The 18,648-nt window shown below is 41.8% G+C and overlaps 1 long non-coding RNA gene across 1 annotated transcript; it reads left to right on the plus strand.

Moving 5' to 3' along the window:
* Positions 1–1,747: 1,747 nt before the first annotated feature.
* On the plus strand, positions 1,748–18,338 carry LOC310695890. Its single transcript, XR_014520338.1, has 3 exons — positions 1,748–1,769; positions 17,208–17,295; positions 18,263–18,338. It is a non-coding gene; the product is annotated as an uncharacterized lncRNA (long non-coding RNA).
* Positions 18,339–18,648: the final 310 nt, after the last annotated feature.

Raw genomic sequence — 18,648 nt, forward strand, 5'->3', positions numbered from 1 at the left:
CAGCCGGGCAAGCAGCAGTCTGGTATCTGGATGGCTGAGTTGGCTGCAAGAAGAAAGCAGGTTATTGTTGTTGTTGAGGACACATATATTCTCCAGCATAGCACCAAAGAAATGTTAATCCTAAATTAACATAAGGGATTATAGATAGAAGGAAGGGGGGGTAGGATTCTGCTCAAAAAACTTCCGAAGTCAGCAATTGGGCCAGATTTTGAAGCTGGAACAAATAGGACAAATCAGGGCCAAGGTAGACCATGTGTTAGATGTGTGACGATCTCATTTCACATACTTGTCTGGGGTTTTTTAAAAAAACCCATACACAGCAGGAATGGGGCTCTCTAATCATATTGAGAATCACTGTGTCCAAAGTAGAGGCCTTAACCCAGGATACAGAGCCTCATGCCTTGCTGGTCCTCTCCATCTGATTCTCAGAACTCTCCCCAGACCATACCTCTCACTGGACCTCCCAAAGTGCTTTTGCCTGCCTCGGATGAGTTCTTGAACTACAATCATGCCTCTTGCTTTGCTGGATGGGGAGCTATGTGGAGGTAGAAACTTATGACTTTGGCCTGTCTGGAACTTAGCCTGCTATACAGAGATGAGAGTCACAGATGTGACCCTCATCTCTGTTGCTCCACCTACTTTATGCTTCTGGTCCTGCCCACTGCTGGCATGCAGTTCCCGGAAGGTTGTCCACAGTGAAATGCAACAATCATGTTGAAAACAAGGTCTCCTGGGTTAACCATTCCCCTTGCACCACAGCATCAGCAAAGGGCAGCTTCTCTCCCAAAGGAATAGCAAGAAGGCAACTTTTCATGGGGACATCTATCCCATGTGTTGTGGTCCAGATCTGATCACTACATCTACTGTTTTTACTGTTTAATTTTTTTTAAAAAAGAAAATATTAAATGTGATCATGCATTTTATCTATTGCCTACTTAGGTCCTGAGATGCATTTATTTCCTCTTGTGTAAGCCTGCATAATTTCTGAACCACCTAGTAAAAGTCAGCCCATCAGTCATTAGGGATGGGTGAGTGGATGAATGAATCACTCTGTTTCTAGACTCTGTCAGTTTTGCATCTCTTCATTCATAAGCCCATTCTATCCAATTTCTGCATTAATCTGTGTATTAAAAATAATCTACATGAAACTTCATGTAGACATAAATATTTTGAAAATGTTTTCCCCTCAATGTGTATGTTTTTAAGCATACTTTGTCCCCAAATAGGCATTTCTATATACAGTCATACCTTAGAAGTCAAATGGAATCCGTTCCAGAAGTCCATTCGACTTCCAAAGCATTTGAAGACTAAAGCGCGGCTTTCTGATTGGCTGCAGGAAGTTCCTGCAGCCAATCAGAAGCTGTGGAAGTCCCATCAGATGTTCAGCTTCCAAAAGAACTTTCATAAACTGGAACAGTCACTTCCAGGTTTTGATCGTTTGAGAGCCAAAACCAAGGTACGCCTGTACATTGATCCCATTCAGGTTGGGTTTCCTATTCTGTTAAATGACTATGAATAGTCAGGCACCTCTTTCAAGTCATTGTGCTGAATACATGAACACCAAGAGGTTGGACTCAGAGATGTATGTGGTGTTGGGAGAAGATCCAGTCACGTGGTCTGTTTCTGTTTCTCCAGCTTGTTAGTAGCTATTCTTGATGTCCACTTTGTGTCACTGCTGTAGATATATAAGACATATCCCACACTTGTTTGCATCTACATTCTGGATTAAATAGAAAGCTCTGTTTCTGTTTCTGTTGAGTACCTTTGAGGTATGGATGATATCTGAAAAGTGCTTTTATCTCATAGTCTACTAACAGTCGCCAAGATCAGAGCTAGGCATAGGGGGAAGAAATTTGATTCATTTCACTTTTTAAAGGCAAACCTAGCCAGTCTGTACTTTCTAAAACAATACATGAACAATACACAGCCATCCTTCAAAAGCCACACTTTGGTGAATTCAGCAATGCAGTTCTTTAGCCCAAGCAATGTGAAAATGCATTATATTTGGCTGGGTGGGTGGGGAGTTGCTTTGCAAAAATTTGTATTCGGCAAAACCGTTTTTTGAAAATGGTTAGGAGAAATTTGCAGTAGAACACTGAGGACTCTTTAAAAATAAATAAAGAAATCAAAGATGGATGTTGAAATGTGCAGACTTGAGAGTTGGGAATGAGAAAGTGAGAGAAAACAAAGTAGATAGATTTCCTTATACTGAATCAGAGCCAATCCTGCTACATAGCTTTTCATCGTTGTCTGCACATCTCCACCTGGTTTCCTTGTGTGATTCTAGGATGTGATACATCTTTACTTTTGCTTTTAAGTTTGTGGCCAAGAAAGAGAATGTTGAGAATTGGCTGTGATAGCTAGATAGCTAGATACAAATATACATTGATGATAAAAAATATGGGCTGCTTTAATTTGGCTATGGATAAATCCTGCAGCTCCATTACATTCAAGGTCTTTCCAGACCAGTCTGTGCTCAACCTTTCTCAGCCGGCCCTTTCCACGTGAATTTCAATTATACCACTTCCACTTTTGTACTAGTTTTCTGCCATAAATATGGCAGAGGAGACACTTCCATTATGAGCCTCTGACTTCCAGGAATTGAATGAACAGAGCTGGCCAAAACAAATTCAAAGAAATCAACCCACTGTATCTTGTAATGAACAGATTCAAGAACAAAATCACTGACCTGGGTCATTCTGTGGTAGCTTGCATTACAACAAAGAAAAGAAAATGTGAAATAACATTTTGCTTTGGAAGGTTGGATTCCTACAGCCCCTGGAAGGGCATCGTAACCCCCTCCCATTCCTGCTGTCATGGAAACATCCACAGCCATGGTCCTTACTGACATCAGAGCTCTGATCTTGGTGGGGGAGGATTTGGTTTGGTTCACACAACCCTTTCTAAGCTTTCTGAAACAATGTGCAAAACGAAATGCCACTATTGCAAACTCACCCTTCCCCAGGTTTTGAGATTTCCACCCCCAAAATGGATTTAAATTGCATATATTGGGAAAAGGTGTCCATAAAAATGGATGTATTACTGAAAATAACATACGAAAACACATTATATTAGAAGAGAGAATGTTTTTGACAGTGTGTATGTTAAACAAAATGGCATGCAACAGTTTATATAGATGAAAAGAAATGGGTACTCAAATGCTGATAAATTTGCATGAGTACATTAGAAAAAAACAACAATAGCAAACTGACGCACAAGCATGGGAAACGGAACTTTAGAGGGAAGAAAAATGGGGAACTGGGGAACACTGACTTTTTTGGAATCATCCATTTCTGGTAGGCGTATAGTCAACAAGTGTACAATCTGCATTCACAAAGAGATGCTGCACAAATCAACAAAGGCACACTCTTTCACACAAACACTAGAACATCTGTAGAAACAGCTGGTACCTGTGTTTAGTATAACATGTGAACAGATCTTAGTGTCAGGTTGGTTGGAGGGAGTGTCAGGAAATGGCTCCAACCCAAATCTATTCAACACGCCCCCAAACAAAGAAGAGATTTAGACATGCTCATGGCTATGTCTAGATCTCCCCATCTTTTCTCTTTCCCATTTCTGAGTCTTGTGTCAATGTTGTTTGGTGAGGATCAACTACATGTGTAAATAGCAACTTAATGCTGTTGTCATCAAATCATGAACATGCACATGTGAACAGGGTTCTAGAGGCCTTTGCACCACAAGCCCAAGGCCACCCATTGTGAGTAAACATTTTGCAACATTTTCATTCATCCTAGCCTTCCAAGCCTAGTAGTTGAGCCATTGCACCACATGAGAGATCTAGACAAGCATTCTAAATGTATTTCTGTCGTGATTTCCATAATAAAAAACCCATTCCTTGCATATTGAAGCTTCAGTCATGTACCATTTACTTACTCATAAATCCTTCTGACATCAGTGGGACTTATACATGTATTAATGATGGCAGCGTGGTATCCTTACATTGTGAATTAATGACCTAGATATTAACCAACACTGGTCTCGGGGATGGGTGGGTGGAATCACAGTGCTGTTTAAGGTGTTAAGACAAGCTGAATATGATGTATGTGTGTTGTCTACACTCTCTGTATTCTTGCATTTTTGGAATAGAAACCAATGGGACTTCAGCCCAAACAACGGTATTGAGGTTACCAGGCATTCAGGATATATCTTCCAATGTGGCAAAACTTGTCTCATCATTGAACTCCATACAAATATAAACTACTGATAGCCGTGGCAGTGGAAAATGATCAGAATGGATCTTTTTTATTATAAGCTAAGTAAAACGTTAATTTGCAATGTGTGAACCATTAACCACAGTGACCCCTTTAATTACACTATGACGCTTGCTCTAACACCCCAAATGGGAGCCATATGTTCTTTCCCGTGAACTCTGTAGACTTCTGTGAGATCATCACTTCCATACCATAATAGTTTACTCCTTTCATGAGACTTCTAGTCCAATAAAGATACCTTCAGTAATTAAACTTCTCTCTTTCTCTCGCAAATGGATCCAAGCTTAGGCAGATCAAGATGAGAGAGAGAGAGAGAGAGAGAGAGAGAGAGAGAGAACGTGTCTGATTAAAAAAGATAACTTTTGTGCCAAAACCAGGACCCCTGACCTATTGGTACAATTACTCAAAGCTTAATATGGTTTATGGCTCACTTGAGTCCCCATCCATTGTGACCTAGTAAAAGTGTTGTACTTTAGAGAAACCTCTCTAAAGGTCAAATGATTGGGAAGGCAAATTGCTTAGCGATGAACAATGTATTTACTAGATGTGTTGCAAAAGGAAAAGAGGGAGTTGTAAAACCTGGAATTACATTTGGGATCATTTTCTGTTCTCAACCTGCTTTGAATGCTGCAGAGGCACATAATAATGGCTTATGGATATAAATGTAATGTGTTTGGCGTTCATATTGGATTTCTGCTGTGGCTTGTGAAGTGGAATGCTAGTAGGAACTGCTAGTAGTTTCTGCTGGATGATCAAGGAGGGATGGGAGTTCTTATCGTTGCCAGAAATTAGTGGGAGGTGGTGCTGGAGGAAATGGATACATCACTTAGGGCTGGATGAATCTGTCAATTTCAGCTTCTCATATTCTCCAGTCTTAAATTCACTTCACAACATTTCTGCATCTGGTTGCATTTTTAAAAGTCTTCACCAAAATCCATCAGCATTTTAGTGTCCATTTCTCTTAATATATACATGTTTTGCAAGCACTTTTGACCGATACGGTGCCTTTTTGTGTGCTGTTTTCACTAATGCAACTTCCCCTTAATACATACCTTTTAGTACAAATTATTTGATTGGAGAACCTCATCACAAAGTTCAGAGAAGTGTGGATTTTGTAGGTTTCCGTCAAAATATGAACTGAATCTGATTTCTCCCACATCTCTCACTGGCATCGTGGAAGTCTGCAGTTGTTGACTGATGGCAGCTATTGACTCAGCAATTTCATTATTGGACAGAGGTGCCCCCTGCCATTACTTCCCTCACTTATGGGAAAACTCTAGTTCCTCCAGATATTGCTCAACTACAACTCTCATCATCTCTGACTACCCCTCAGCCAAAAACACTTGAAGGACCACATATTTTCCACCCACTGATTATTGAAGTTCATTTAACTTCAGTAACCACTAGCAGTGACATGTGAAATAGTTGGAACTACAGTCTCCCATTGACTGTTTGCTCCATATCCTGATGAATTTCCAAGAGGACCTTAGTATGCCCCCCCACACACACACACACAAATGAGTGGCTGGTTTGCATTCCATTCTATGGCAAAATCAATTGATAAATAATTGGTCTTGTGGATTCTGTTGTCATGAAGGTCAAATGTGCCTTCTAACCTTGACACTGATGGGCCAGCTCTCATTGGCAGAGAACTTGAGAGGGTTGTGGTGCCATTTGCCTCTTTGCAAAGGATTCACAGAAACATATTGAATCCCCCATGTTTCTTACATATATACAGACTCATTCTCTAGACATTCCCTACTCATCATAATGGAGTACACTTCATTAGAGGTCCTTTTATTCACCATCAGCCAGTTGGTTTGGGGCAGGTCTTATGAGCCAACTGCTATTTTCAATACCATCATTAACAATATAGTGGTACCTCGGGTTAAGAACGTAATGCGTTCTGGAGGTCCGTTCTTAACCTGAAACTGTTCTTAACCTGAGGTACCACTTTAGCTAATGGGGCCTCCCACTGCTGCGCGATTTCTGTTCTCATCCTGAAGCAAAGTTCTTAACCCTATTTCTGGGTTAGCGGAGTCTGTAACCTGAAGCATCTGTAACCCGAGGTACCACTGTACGCAAAATGCAAAGATTGTCATGTGGGAGGGTGGGCATAAGGAAAAATTCCAAACTCCACAGCTGGGTTGTTGGGATCAACCCAAAATATCACAAAATAATGAACAAGTTTTTAAAATATATCTATCTATCTCCAATTTGCCTTTTTATTACAGTACTTTATTGCAGTAAAAAAGATCTGATAAGATAAGGTGTGTGTGTATGCACCCCATCTCACCTCGTTGGGGGGGGCACCTTTTTCCTCTTAGCGCACTTGACCTTGGAAATGTTTAGAGAGTACAAGACAAGAAAAATGTCCTATTTTCCAGCACTGTCATCCATTACTCAGCTGAGCGGAGACTTGCCATCCAAAAGTGGGAGAGGAATTAAAAGAGAGAGAGACTCAAAGGGAACACAAATTACATTTGCTGTGATCAGATAACAAGGAAATACAGTCAAGTCCCCCTCATGCCCTGAGGGGAAACACGTCTAATTACACATTCAGCAGTGCTAATATTTCCTTTAAGGCAATGCGTAAGGAGACAAAACCAGGGTGGCAACTTGCAAAGACTTTTCTTCCCTCCATCTCTCTTTCTTTTCCCCTTTTCCCTGACCCCAGTGGTTATCTCCTGATTTATCAGCAATACTAGATGGATTTTTTCACATCAGTAGGCACCATCCAGAAAAAAAAACCCAAAACAAAGCAAAGCAAAACAAAGCATAACAATCACAAAGAAAATCCAGGAAAAATAAATCAATGTCCACAAAGAAACTGACCAATTTTGGAAAGACCAATTTATTCATAAAAGCTATAGTCTGCAAGAGGCACCTTCCTTCTCTTCCATCCATAATATCATTGAATGGTGGCCCAAGACACAGCCAGAGGAAATGGTTGTTTGCTAGGTTTTCTATTGTTTCTCTCTAAGAGCTTCAACTTTCTTTAGCTTATGTTCTCCATCTCTTTCTCTCTCACACACCACTTTACATTTCAAAAAAGGCTTCTTAATGAATTCTGGCTGATCACTATCCTAATTAATTTACGATAGCAGCGAAAATTGAGCTCGCTGAATAGATACAGGGGGGTAGGCTGGGGGGGGCTCCCCTGTGCTCTGCCTGCAAAGTCCAGGCTGCTGCTGCAGGTAAACCTGTTCCATACTTGGGGATGTGTCCCACCATTGCTCTTCGAAGGTCGCAGTTGCGCCTTTATGGGAGCAGTGTTTTGCAAAAGACCCAGGCGACGACACGCTCCTACAATCTTTCTTGTATTAATTGCTCATTCTCCCCTCAGGGAGATTGCATCTCCTATCTTGAATATGAGAGAGAGGTTGTTTGGGTTTCTTTTCAAAGGAGCAAATGAGTTTTCGTTGTCAGGGAAAGAAAGGCTTTCTTAAATTCTTCTCACTCGTGCACCGGAGATGTGTCAAGCGCTCCAATAGCTCAAGGTTTTTTTTGGGGGGGGGGCAAATGAGGTTAAGGAGTCAGGAAACTGATGGATTTACAGACTGAGCACAGCAAGAGCTAGCGTGCACGTGTGTGTGTGCGCGCGCGCACGCACGCACACACACACACCCCGTGCAAGAATGAAAGAGAAGTAAAGACTTTTGAATGGACAGCCTCTTCTTAAGGATCACATCACAAGCTAAGCTTTCAGGTCATCACACCAGCTTCCAATAGTGGTTGCCACACAAAATAAATAAATAAATAAATAAATAAATGTTTTTATGAAAATTCTGTAACGTGGCCTCATTTTTCTCAAGAGCGTGGTGAGTTGATAAAGAGGAAAATTCAGAAATTTCCCCCCCAAAAAATGAATATTTTGAGAAATTTTGGTTTAGCGTTGGCATCAGGACTCCTTTGACGGGTGGCTAGCTCCCTGTGATGAGAAAGCAAGAGAGATGCGGGGAGACAGACAAACAAAAGAGCTGGCAGTCTGGGAAAGAGGGATATGCGCAGACCAAAACTTGGAAGCCAACCATACAATGCACAAGGGATGTTGACAAGGCAAATGCCCAAGCCTAATGAGAAGTATTCATAAAGAGAACAATCCAGGTCAAGAAAGACCAGTGGGCTACATAGAAGTGATGTTATAGTGCAGCCTTTCCAACCTTGGTTCCCCAGATATTGTTGCACTGCAACTGGTCTGATGGCCAGGGCTGGTGGGAATTATAGCCCAACAACATCTGGGAAAACAAGGTTCTGGCAGGCTGTTTTGGTAGAATATGGAAAAGCAGCAACATGGCCTTTCTCCTCCAATCTGTCCCCTTTTACTCTTCTGCAGTCATGCAGACTTAGAGTGCCTCAATTCATGTCCTGGATATGCTTGACTTGAAAAGGAAGGAAGGAAGGAAGGAAGGACCCATATTAGAGGTGGGGAAATCATTTTAGTCACAGAGCATGGTTGAGAACATAAGATTGTGCATCTGAAATTTCTGAAATGTGCAATCAAATCTTCATTTCTGTGAGACTCTTCCCCCGCCCCCTGAAATTCGTTCCTGACCAATATGTTTGCAACCTGGAAACTGTCAAAATGTCGTAAAAGGGAGGGCCTGTCCTGGTAAGATATGCACCACTAAGTAAAATTGCTTCCTTGAAGCAGCAGGAGTCTGTTGGGATAAGTATTAAATAAAGCAGATGAGCCTTAGGACATTTATTCCCTCTGATCATATAACGCCCAAATCCTTTAGAGCTTTGCTCATCCCCTATGGAGACTGAATTAGCTTCTTTACACAAGACAAAAATAACAGACCCTTCATCCCTATTACAGAAGAACTCCCCCTCCCTTTCTCTCTGTCCCTATGGAGCTTTGTCCATTGTCACAGGAAAAGAATTGTGATTATTACAGCTGCAGTGTTAGATCAATCAATCAGTTAGATTAATCAATTAGAAACATTTGGATTGACTGAAAAGGTGCCCAGGAAAAATCAGCCCGCAGATTATTATCATTTTAAAATCTTAATGCAAGTACTAGTTAACACTGCAGATGGCAGGCATCATCTTAGCTGAGGTATTCCTTCCTGGGAGCGAGCAAAGGACAAAGCGATCTTGCATTTCATCCCATTAGAACTATTACTGTATTTTGTATGCAGTTATATGTGGATTGGATCAAGTAAGAAATAAACAAAAACTCGTGCAAAAAACCAGCCAAGATTTATTTAATTGGTGGCAGCCCTATATTTTAAGAAAGTTTCCTCCCACAGCAGTGACTTCTAAGGATAGTCAGGGATTGTCAAAATGGTGCACTCCAAATGTTATTGGACTCCCGCTCCCATCAGCCATTGGCTGTGATCAAGGATGATGGAAGTTGTAGTCCAGTAGCATGCGTGGGACACCTCATTGTCTACCGGTGATGTAAACAAATAAATATCTGAAATGTGCATTCTTGAAAGTAAATCCTATTGAAATAAGTTGAATTTCCATTTAAGTAAACAAGGTTAGGACCAAGGCTGTAAGAGCTGTTGGACTATGTTTGTTCGGTTCTATGACAAGATATGAAGGTGCAGATTTAGTAAGCTTGGTTTTTCTGGGTCTCTGCACCATCCCGTCTGAGAAGATGTAGCTGGTCTTTTCCTTTAATTTGTTTTTTAACGGCTGAACAGGGATATTCCTGCCTGTCAGCCTGGCTTCTGACAATATCCCTTGCTGCTTATCTTTCACTCATCCTCTTCACTCCATCCCAATACTGGCAGCTGTGTCCATGTCACACCACCTCTGGTGAGGCAGGCGGGGAGATTAGCTGTGCCTGAAGCTAGTGCCAGGACTATATCCTGGATTAGCTTGGCAACCGCTCCATGCTACTAAGTCACTTTGGGCTCATCCAGACTTCCTTTTGCACCACTTTCCAAGCACACATTTGTGCTTTAAAGCTCCACCTCTCTCTCTCTGTGTGTGTGTTTTCCCTCTAAACATTTCCCCTGGAAAAACCCTCATTTTACCGCTGAATGGGAGCAAACAGCCATCCACAGAAACCCATTTGTTGTTTGTGCCGGGTTTTCACAGGGAAAGGTCTGGGACAAAAAAAACCCCACCATACTCGGACACAGAGCTTTAAAGCCCAGATCTGTGTCTAGAAATGTGCTGCGAAAGGAAATATAGATGAGCCCTTACTGAGTGTCACAGTTGTAGCATCTTTGGGGAAGGTTTGTGAAGAACTAGTGGTACCGCAGAATGCAGGGAAGGGGAGCAACTCATAAGCACGAAGGTCCCCATTATTTCAACTGTTAAAATGTTCAGATGGGCATGTGGTATAGGCCTCCACATGGCTGCACTATGACACCTCTGACTGCACACTTGGGCAAAACACCTGCAGGGATTTCTTTTTGAAGGGCAGTGGTAGGAATTTCACACACCTTTGATGGGTGGTGAATATTTCATCTGAACCCATCCTCCTGTGGGGAGAGCAATGTATTTACCAACAGATAGTGAACACTTGCTTGTCTAGTCACATTATATATATATATATATATACACCCTTTCTATTCTTGAGGGGGAGAAATAAGCATCAAACAGCAAGATTATAAAACAAAAACAGAGCATCATTAAACACACACATACAAACAATAACGAAATATAATAGTAGCCAAAAATACAAAGCAAAGCAATATCAAATCAGTGAAAAGCAACGAAAAAAAGTGAGGGTTGTGGGGTTTAATTAAAGGGTTGCAGCCAATATGAGTCCTACTCAGAGCAGACCCATTGAAGTTAATGGAGATGACTAATGTAGGACAATTAATTTTAATGGGTCTATTCCAAGTACATGTTAGTTGGATATAACTCGCAGCCCAGTGAGAGAGTACTTGGGGGTTTGCAATGCGTGGGCAAACTGAGTGGAGATTCTTACATTTTAAAATATAAGATACCTCCATGACCTGCATGCAAAAGATGTTAAAATGTCACCTGTCTCTTGAGGATCAAACCAGCCTTCAGATCCAGACATCATCTGGCACTAAAATGGTATCATTTGGTATCAATGGTATCAAAAATGCCGAATTCTTAGAAGGAATACCTTCAATATCAAACTTACTGCCTTTTTTTTGGACAGATTTTATAGTGTTCCATACAAAGACAGTATTCATAGGGAAATGTGTGGATTACGACACAACCAAACCATTTGTCATATATATATATATATATATAGATGTGTGTGTGTGTGTGTGTGTGTGTGTGTGTGAGAGAGAGAGAGAGAGAGAGAGAGAGACTGTTCTGGCTGTCAAGCAAGACTTGGGACGAAAATGACTGAAAATATTCTTTCCTTCTACCTCAGTTGAGGGAAGGAAAGTGTTAAGACCTGCCACAGTCCTAATCACTGTATAAAGAGGGGACATCTGGAATGGGATGCTTCAAAATCCAAACAGATGCTCAAACCTAGCCCACCAGATAGGGCCAACAGCCGAGGCAATTAGGAAAAAAATGTCATTAATTCCATCAAAGGTAATTCCTTCATATTAAGTTGAATTACACTAGCCACGAATTTGGCCTACAGTTTTAGAAGTGCAGAAAGTTTCTATCTTTTGAGTATATGTTTGCTCCTTGCCATCAGAAAATCATGCTAATTTGAAGGCCAGGAAGGTCATTTGATGCCAGACCTATTCTTGTGTCACTGCCAACTGAGCTCAGCCCTCTCCTCCCAGACTGGGGGCTTTCTATTCAATTCCAGCTTGTTGCTGGAATAGAATTGTAGTCACTATTCCTGTAAAAGTGAGCAATGATGGGACCAAGCATATCTCTCTTGGGAGCTATTCCAGCTGTTGAATGCCAAATATACCCTCTTTGAGTCCCTACATACTGTATATGCAATGTAAGTCACAGAGGTGACAACTTGAATAAAATATTGGGGAGGGGGACTGTGGCGTTTGTCCTCCTATGTGTGTGACATCATACTGGGTTCATAGGGAAAGGGTTAACTAATTGTAAAATGACTAACCAGTGGGAACCCAGGGGGCAGAGTTAACTGTGTATAAGGTTTAAGCACAGAGGTTTTTTGAGTTAGAGTTGTTGAGAAGACAGTCTGGAGTTAGAAGAGAAAGACAAGATAAGTCTGTGGGTTGGGCTAGACTGGTGTGAGAGAGTGATTGCTAAGAGGAGTCAGTCAAACAGTTGAGATGATCAGTCAGAAGGTATTAGGAACGTATAGGCCGGTAAAGAAACAAAAGTTAAGATACTGACAAGAATATTATCCGAGAAACCATAAACTTGTTAATGTTTGTAAAATAAACTTGTTTTTTTGGTTCACTTTTAACAACTGACTGGACTCAGTGTTTTACCAGAGAGTAACTGGCTGGTGGCAGCGGGGAAGTGAGCACAGTGGTGGCACAGGGATCAATAGACCGTTAAACGTCCGGGGACCCTGTGTGATCGCCACAGGGACAAGTAAGCCCTGCCCTGCATAAATGATCACATGACGCATTGCATGGGGACCATATGAATGGCAATGCCCCTCAACTTTGGGGGTGCGGCCCCTCAAATATTTTATTTGGAGGGGGGCAAAGACCCCTCAGCCCCTAGGAGTTGGCTCCTATGATAAGTCCCCCAAAAAAGAGCCTAAGAAGAGAAATGGAGTTGTTGGGTAGGCTCAAGCAGGGCATGGGCACGAGAGACAATTTTTTAAAATATTCCGGTCCTAAGCTTTAATATTTAAAGATCAAAACCAGCACCTTGAATTGAGCCTGGGAGCAGAATGGGAAAGGCAAACAGGCCCATCTGATTTGTGCTAGGTGAACAAGCTACTGGTAGTACAATAATCAGCAATGGGAACCATTTCCATGAAGTGTGGGGCTTGTCATGTCAAAGGACATTTGGAATATTAACACACTGATTCATGTTTCTCCTCAACTGGCAGATAGGGTGGGAGACTAGAGGTGAAATGAATCATGTCATGATCTCAGGGCTATAATGACTGAGGGTGGGGAGGCTTTTTGGACAACCTCACTCAGAGCTGTATCATCCAGCGCTGCCATTCTACTTAGGCAACATAATTCTGTGCAACAGATTTTCCCCATCCTCTCCTTTCCCTTGCACCCCTGCAAAATCTGTTCTAGAGGATCAAGGGACCCCATGGAGAAAATTTTAGGGGTATGCAGGGAGAGGGGATGAAGGGGTACGTCCTGTTTTGTGAGTGGAATGCCACTCACACAGGGTTGGATACAACCCTTAGTAATTTGCAATATTCATTAGTATAGGAAATGTACACATAGGAGATGTTGCTTTAAATATCACTGGGTCTTGGGGGCGAGCTGCTGACAGCTACCATGTGGCAGCAACAACTTGTAGGGCCTTTACAGAGGAGACGGAAGAGACTAAAGATTCCATTGAATGCATGTTACATAAAGAACTGGGGATGTAATCCTGGAGAACTTAAGGTTAACACACTTTGCATTGCTTTCGTCTGACTGTTCAATAAGATTTTTATCGCTGCAGCTGCTAAAACAAAGAGCTTTCTCCTCAAACTGATGAAGTGAATTTGAGTGCTCTCTTTCTCCACCTACGATACACATTTGGATTTAAATCCTTTCCCTTCGGAGAGTTTCAGCGAACTTTGACCAATTGCAATAATTCACAATTGCAATAATTCACTTAATTTATCATTCACAGGTTGTTACATCATGACCTCGCAATTTGGAATCCATAATTCATTAATTCATTAATTGCAATCATGACTGTAATGTATTATTTTGGTATTTAAACATGGAGTCATATAATAGCATGCAGAGTAGTTCTGAAAACCTGCATGATGTTGGATGCAGTTGTCATTGATCATCTGTGGAGCACTTTAACTGTGGAAAAGCACCGTACAACACAAAGCTCATCCAGTCTTCTACCCATAGACACACAGATGCCATATTTTATTTGTTTTAGGGATGCTTGAGGATTTCATTTCATCTGTATTTTAAAGGGATGTGACCTGGTTTGCACTTCCCAGACTAATACCCAGAGCAGAATGCAGTTATCAGTTGGCTTTCACACTCCAGTGACTTTTGCTAAACACTTCTTGGCTCAAATAATGTACCAAATGCACATAAAAAATGTATGCTTTAGGTTAAAATCCACATAAAATGTGTATTTTAGGATAAGATGAATACAGCAATGTATATTTTAGGATAAAATGCGTGCAGAATAATGTACATTTTGTACGTTCCTTGAAAATCACAGATTGACACTGAAATGACATGGAACAGAATTATGAATGAACAGATGTGAAACTGACACAGATTGAAAATAGACTGATTCATAGCCATCTCTTACATGATGGTTTTTCCCCATCCACCAGGCAAGTAGCATCTTTGATGTGGGGTGATTTTAAAGAGGAAAATAGCACGGAGAAAGGGGGTTAACCCCCTCCCTCAGTGCTATGATCCTGATTTTATTTGCACTCCCCCCACCCCCAAAAATATCTGTGGTTGCTCATACATTTTTTAAAAAAGTTGCACCAACACATACACAAGATCTTGGGGGGGCAATTCACCGTTGTTTCCTGTGTCTCAGTGAGCAGCTGAGCAAAATAAGAATAATAATAAAAATTAGAGATTTGCTGAAAGCCTTCAAGTGAGGTTATTCTGGATTGCACTTGGACTGTTGCAAATATTTCCAGTTTCCACTTGTCAGGCTGAAAACAGTGACTGGGGCCCAATGTAGACATATTCATTCAGTTTTGCAAAGCCTCTTTAATTTATCTTAGCTACCACAATTTTCACCACTTGGTTCTACTTCCTTTTTCCTGGATTTGCATCATGAGTCCCCACGGTCAATCAGGGTTCCCATAGCATCCTAGATGGCACCACAAGGCTGAGTAGCCACCTGGATTTGGCAACATGATGACATCACTAAGAGCAAATCAGGTCAGTCGAGACAGTTGAGACTGAAGGCAGTACTTGCTTAATTAGGCATGCAGGAGGCCCTAGCCTAGACAATCAGGGACCAGGCAGTGAACAGGACATCACTAAGCTACATAAACAATCAGATTTAGCTGCAGCATGGTACCACTTAGGGCAAATTAATTTAATTAAAGGAAGTGAATGAGAAGGTGCAGCAGATGGTAAAAGAAACAAGAAATGGATGAACATTCTTGCAAACAATATTGAAAAAAATTGGGAGTAATACATTGAAGAAAATTTCCCTCCAAGCAATAAATACTCCAATACTACTTCCATGCAGCAAGGGGGTATGTCTGAATAATACAACCATGTGAGATGAAACAATTGTGCGGGACTTTGGCAATCAAGTGGCACCTTTCAGACGGGGTGCAACTAGCTGGGCATGACACATGAGCTTGCCTTCACTCATGTTGTGTCGCTTTTTATCCTCATGCTTGCCCCTAAAGCCTGGGCTTGTAACCATGCTGCTGCAGCTAAGAAGTTGTCTTCTTCTACCTCCAACACCGGACTGTTTTATTGTTGTTAGCCGCCCTGAGCCCGGCTTTGGCTGGGGAGGGCGGGATATAAATAAAATTTATTATTATTATTATTTGTCATAGGGTTCTGCAGACAAAGCCCCATTCCCCTGCTGAGTAGGAGCGGACCTCTCAGATCAGATCTGCAGTATTTCCGGACCTCTGCCTGCAAAAAGAAAAGAAAAAAGACCACAGTCCGCCTTGGATCTCACTATGCAAAGCGTACTTATTGAAATCAGCTGAATTAAAGCTTCTCTTTCAATATTTCTTTTCCACGTGGGTTACTACTGACAGAAACTGCGTGGAGTGAAGATGCACTCGCTGCCTAACTCTGTTAATGGATTATAATTCTGCGCTGCAAAGCCGCCTGCTGTTCTCATGCACTCTTTTTCACCCCACCTCTGCTGGTCTGCCTGCTTTAGCCATGCGCTACATGTTTTCAAGCTGACAGACAGAGAGGGGGGGATATTATTTTTTAAAGACTATGGGATACCTGTATTCAAAAGTTGTAGTCTCAAGTTGAAGGAAAGCACACACAACCAGAAGTACCATAACTGTCCTACTATATCCCATCTTTTTCTTCAAGGAACTCAAAGTAGAACGCATGGTTCTCCTTGTCCTCATTTAATTCCCACAAGAACATTGTGTAGGCTAAGAGGCAATGCCCAAGTTCACCCAGCTTCATGACTGAGTGGGGATTTGAACCCTGGTCTCCTGGGTCCGAGCTGGACACTCTAACCACTGCACCACACTGTCTCTCTTGTATATAGTTTTGCCTAATATACTTATTTTTGCAAGCAACTTCCCTACTATGTGTCCCCCCCCCCAATATAAGCATTTCTATGCACACTCCAGACTAGTATATATATACTTGTACATATTACTTGGATGGAGAACTGCCCTGCAAAATTCAGAGAAGTGCAGCTTCCATAGAATGACTGCAGATTGGTTTAGGTATTGTTTCAGGAAGTGCAAATTATGTAGTTTCACCTTTCAGTGTGAAATGTGTTGAATTCCTCCTCCGTGCTTACCAGGGAACAAATAAATCTGTTTCGGGGGCTGGTTCCATGCAGTGTGCTCCCATCTGGTGATCCTCAGCACAGGTCAGGTGAGGCAGAATTTACATGACTGGTTGGCTTGCGTGAAACATAGAGGTGCTTTTAAAATGGAATTGTCCCTTACGGGACAAACTGGGTACATCTTGAAGTAAGTAAATGAATAAACCCATCTTGGACCTAATCTAATTAAGTATCTTGTGTTGTTGTTTGTGTGGCTCATTCATTTCTCTCTCCTCTTTCCCTCTCTTGTAACCAGCTGTGACCTAGAGGTTGCTTGTTGTATTATAAAAAGGGTTTTTTTCTGTCTGTGTTGTACAAGCAGGAATAAGGGAGGCAGGAATGAGCACATTGTCTCCCTGCTAATTAAAAAAGATGCCTGGAGGTTAGCCTCTCTCACACTCGGGAAACCGAAAAACAGAGTGATGAACCCCATTTCAAAGTGGAATAATAATAAAAAGTGTGTTTTGAATTTCAAAGGAACTCATAATTATTGGAAGGACCAGTGCTTATGGCACACCTGATGCATGCGAAGCCCTGGTGTCACAGATGGTGAAAGTTTCCAATGGTAAGAAGGTCTTTACAAGCAGGTTAGAGGGATGGTGATAAAACAACACCATGGAGGTAAATCAAAGCAAATCCTCTATTTTATTTTTTATTTCTTTCCTATTGAACCATCTTTATGCCTCAGTACCTCAACATCTTCTGGACCACCTCTCCTGATATGAACCTCTTCTACCCTTAGATCATCACCTGAGTCTTTCTTTAGGAAGATGATGGCAAGGGAGGGCATTTTTAGTTGTGAAATCCCCATCTGTGGAATGTTCTCCCCAGTGAGACCTACCTGGTGCCTTCAGTGATGTATTTTTGGTGCCAGGTAAAACCTTACCTCCCTCCCCCCCAGGTTTTTGTTGGACTGTGATGGTGATGTTTGCTGGTAGTTGTGCTGCATAAGCTTTCTGGTGCTGTTATTGGGGGTTACTTGTGTGTGTGTTTTTTATGAACTGAATATGTTTCTGTGTAAATGTTTTTTTCTGTAAATGTGTTTTTTATTATAATGTATTTTTTTACTTATGTTCTTAAATATGTTGCAAGTCGCTCGGAGACCTTTTTGTGTAGCGAGTGACTAACAGCTTCAAATAGTGATGATGATTGACATCTTCAAATATCTCAAAGGCTGTCACCTAGGCAATGGAACAGTAGCTAATGGGCTCAAATTACAAGAAAGGGAATATCAGCTAAATATTAAGTAGCTCCTGAGGGTACAAATTGTTGGACGGTGAGACAGACTGCCTCAGAAGGGGGGCGTCCCTCAGTGGCCTTTCCTTCATTAGAGGTGTGCAAGCCGATCTCGATGATCAACCTCAAGCATGCTGATGCAGCAGATGGACCCAATGGTGTTTGAGGTCTGTCTGTCTATCCACTTATCCATGATCAACATGAAGGGTTGACGTTGTTGGGGGGAAATTGGGACACCTGCTGGAGCATCTGTGCCACGTTGATCTCACATCCACATTGCCACACCTCCTCTCCAGCCCAGGATGAAGCAGTGACTCAGCAAGAGGGAGTTCAGGGAAGCAGTGTAGTCCCACCACACTGTCCACTGTTCATACCTACAAAGATTCTGATCTCTCTCCCATCCCACCGCCTGAGCCTCATGACACTTCTGCTCCACTTCAATGCTGTCTTGAACAGCAGATACTCAGTTTGTCTTTATTTATCTTTGCTGCAAAATAAAGTGGATGGAATGGGGAGGAACTATCATGTTGTGTTCAATCAACTGGGTCTGGTGCTCTGTCTCATACAGTGGTCAGCTTGCAAGCAGAACAGTGGTGAGGAGAGATGTCCACCATCGCCTCTTTCTTGTGCCCTGGAGACAGTCAAGTCAACATCTGTTGACCAAGAGGGGAGGGCCAAAACT

This window comes from Podarcis liolepis, assembly GCF_965112155.1.
Source record: "Podarcis liolepis genome assembly, chromosome: 16".
In the NCBI taxonomy this organism is placed as follows: domain Eukaryota; kingdom Metazoa; phylum Chordata; class Lepidosauria; order Squamata; family Lacertidae; genus Podarcis; species Podarcis liolepis.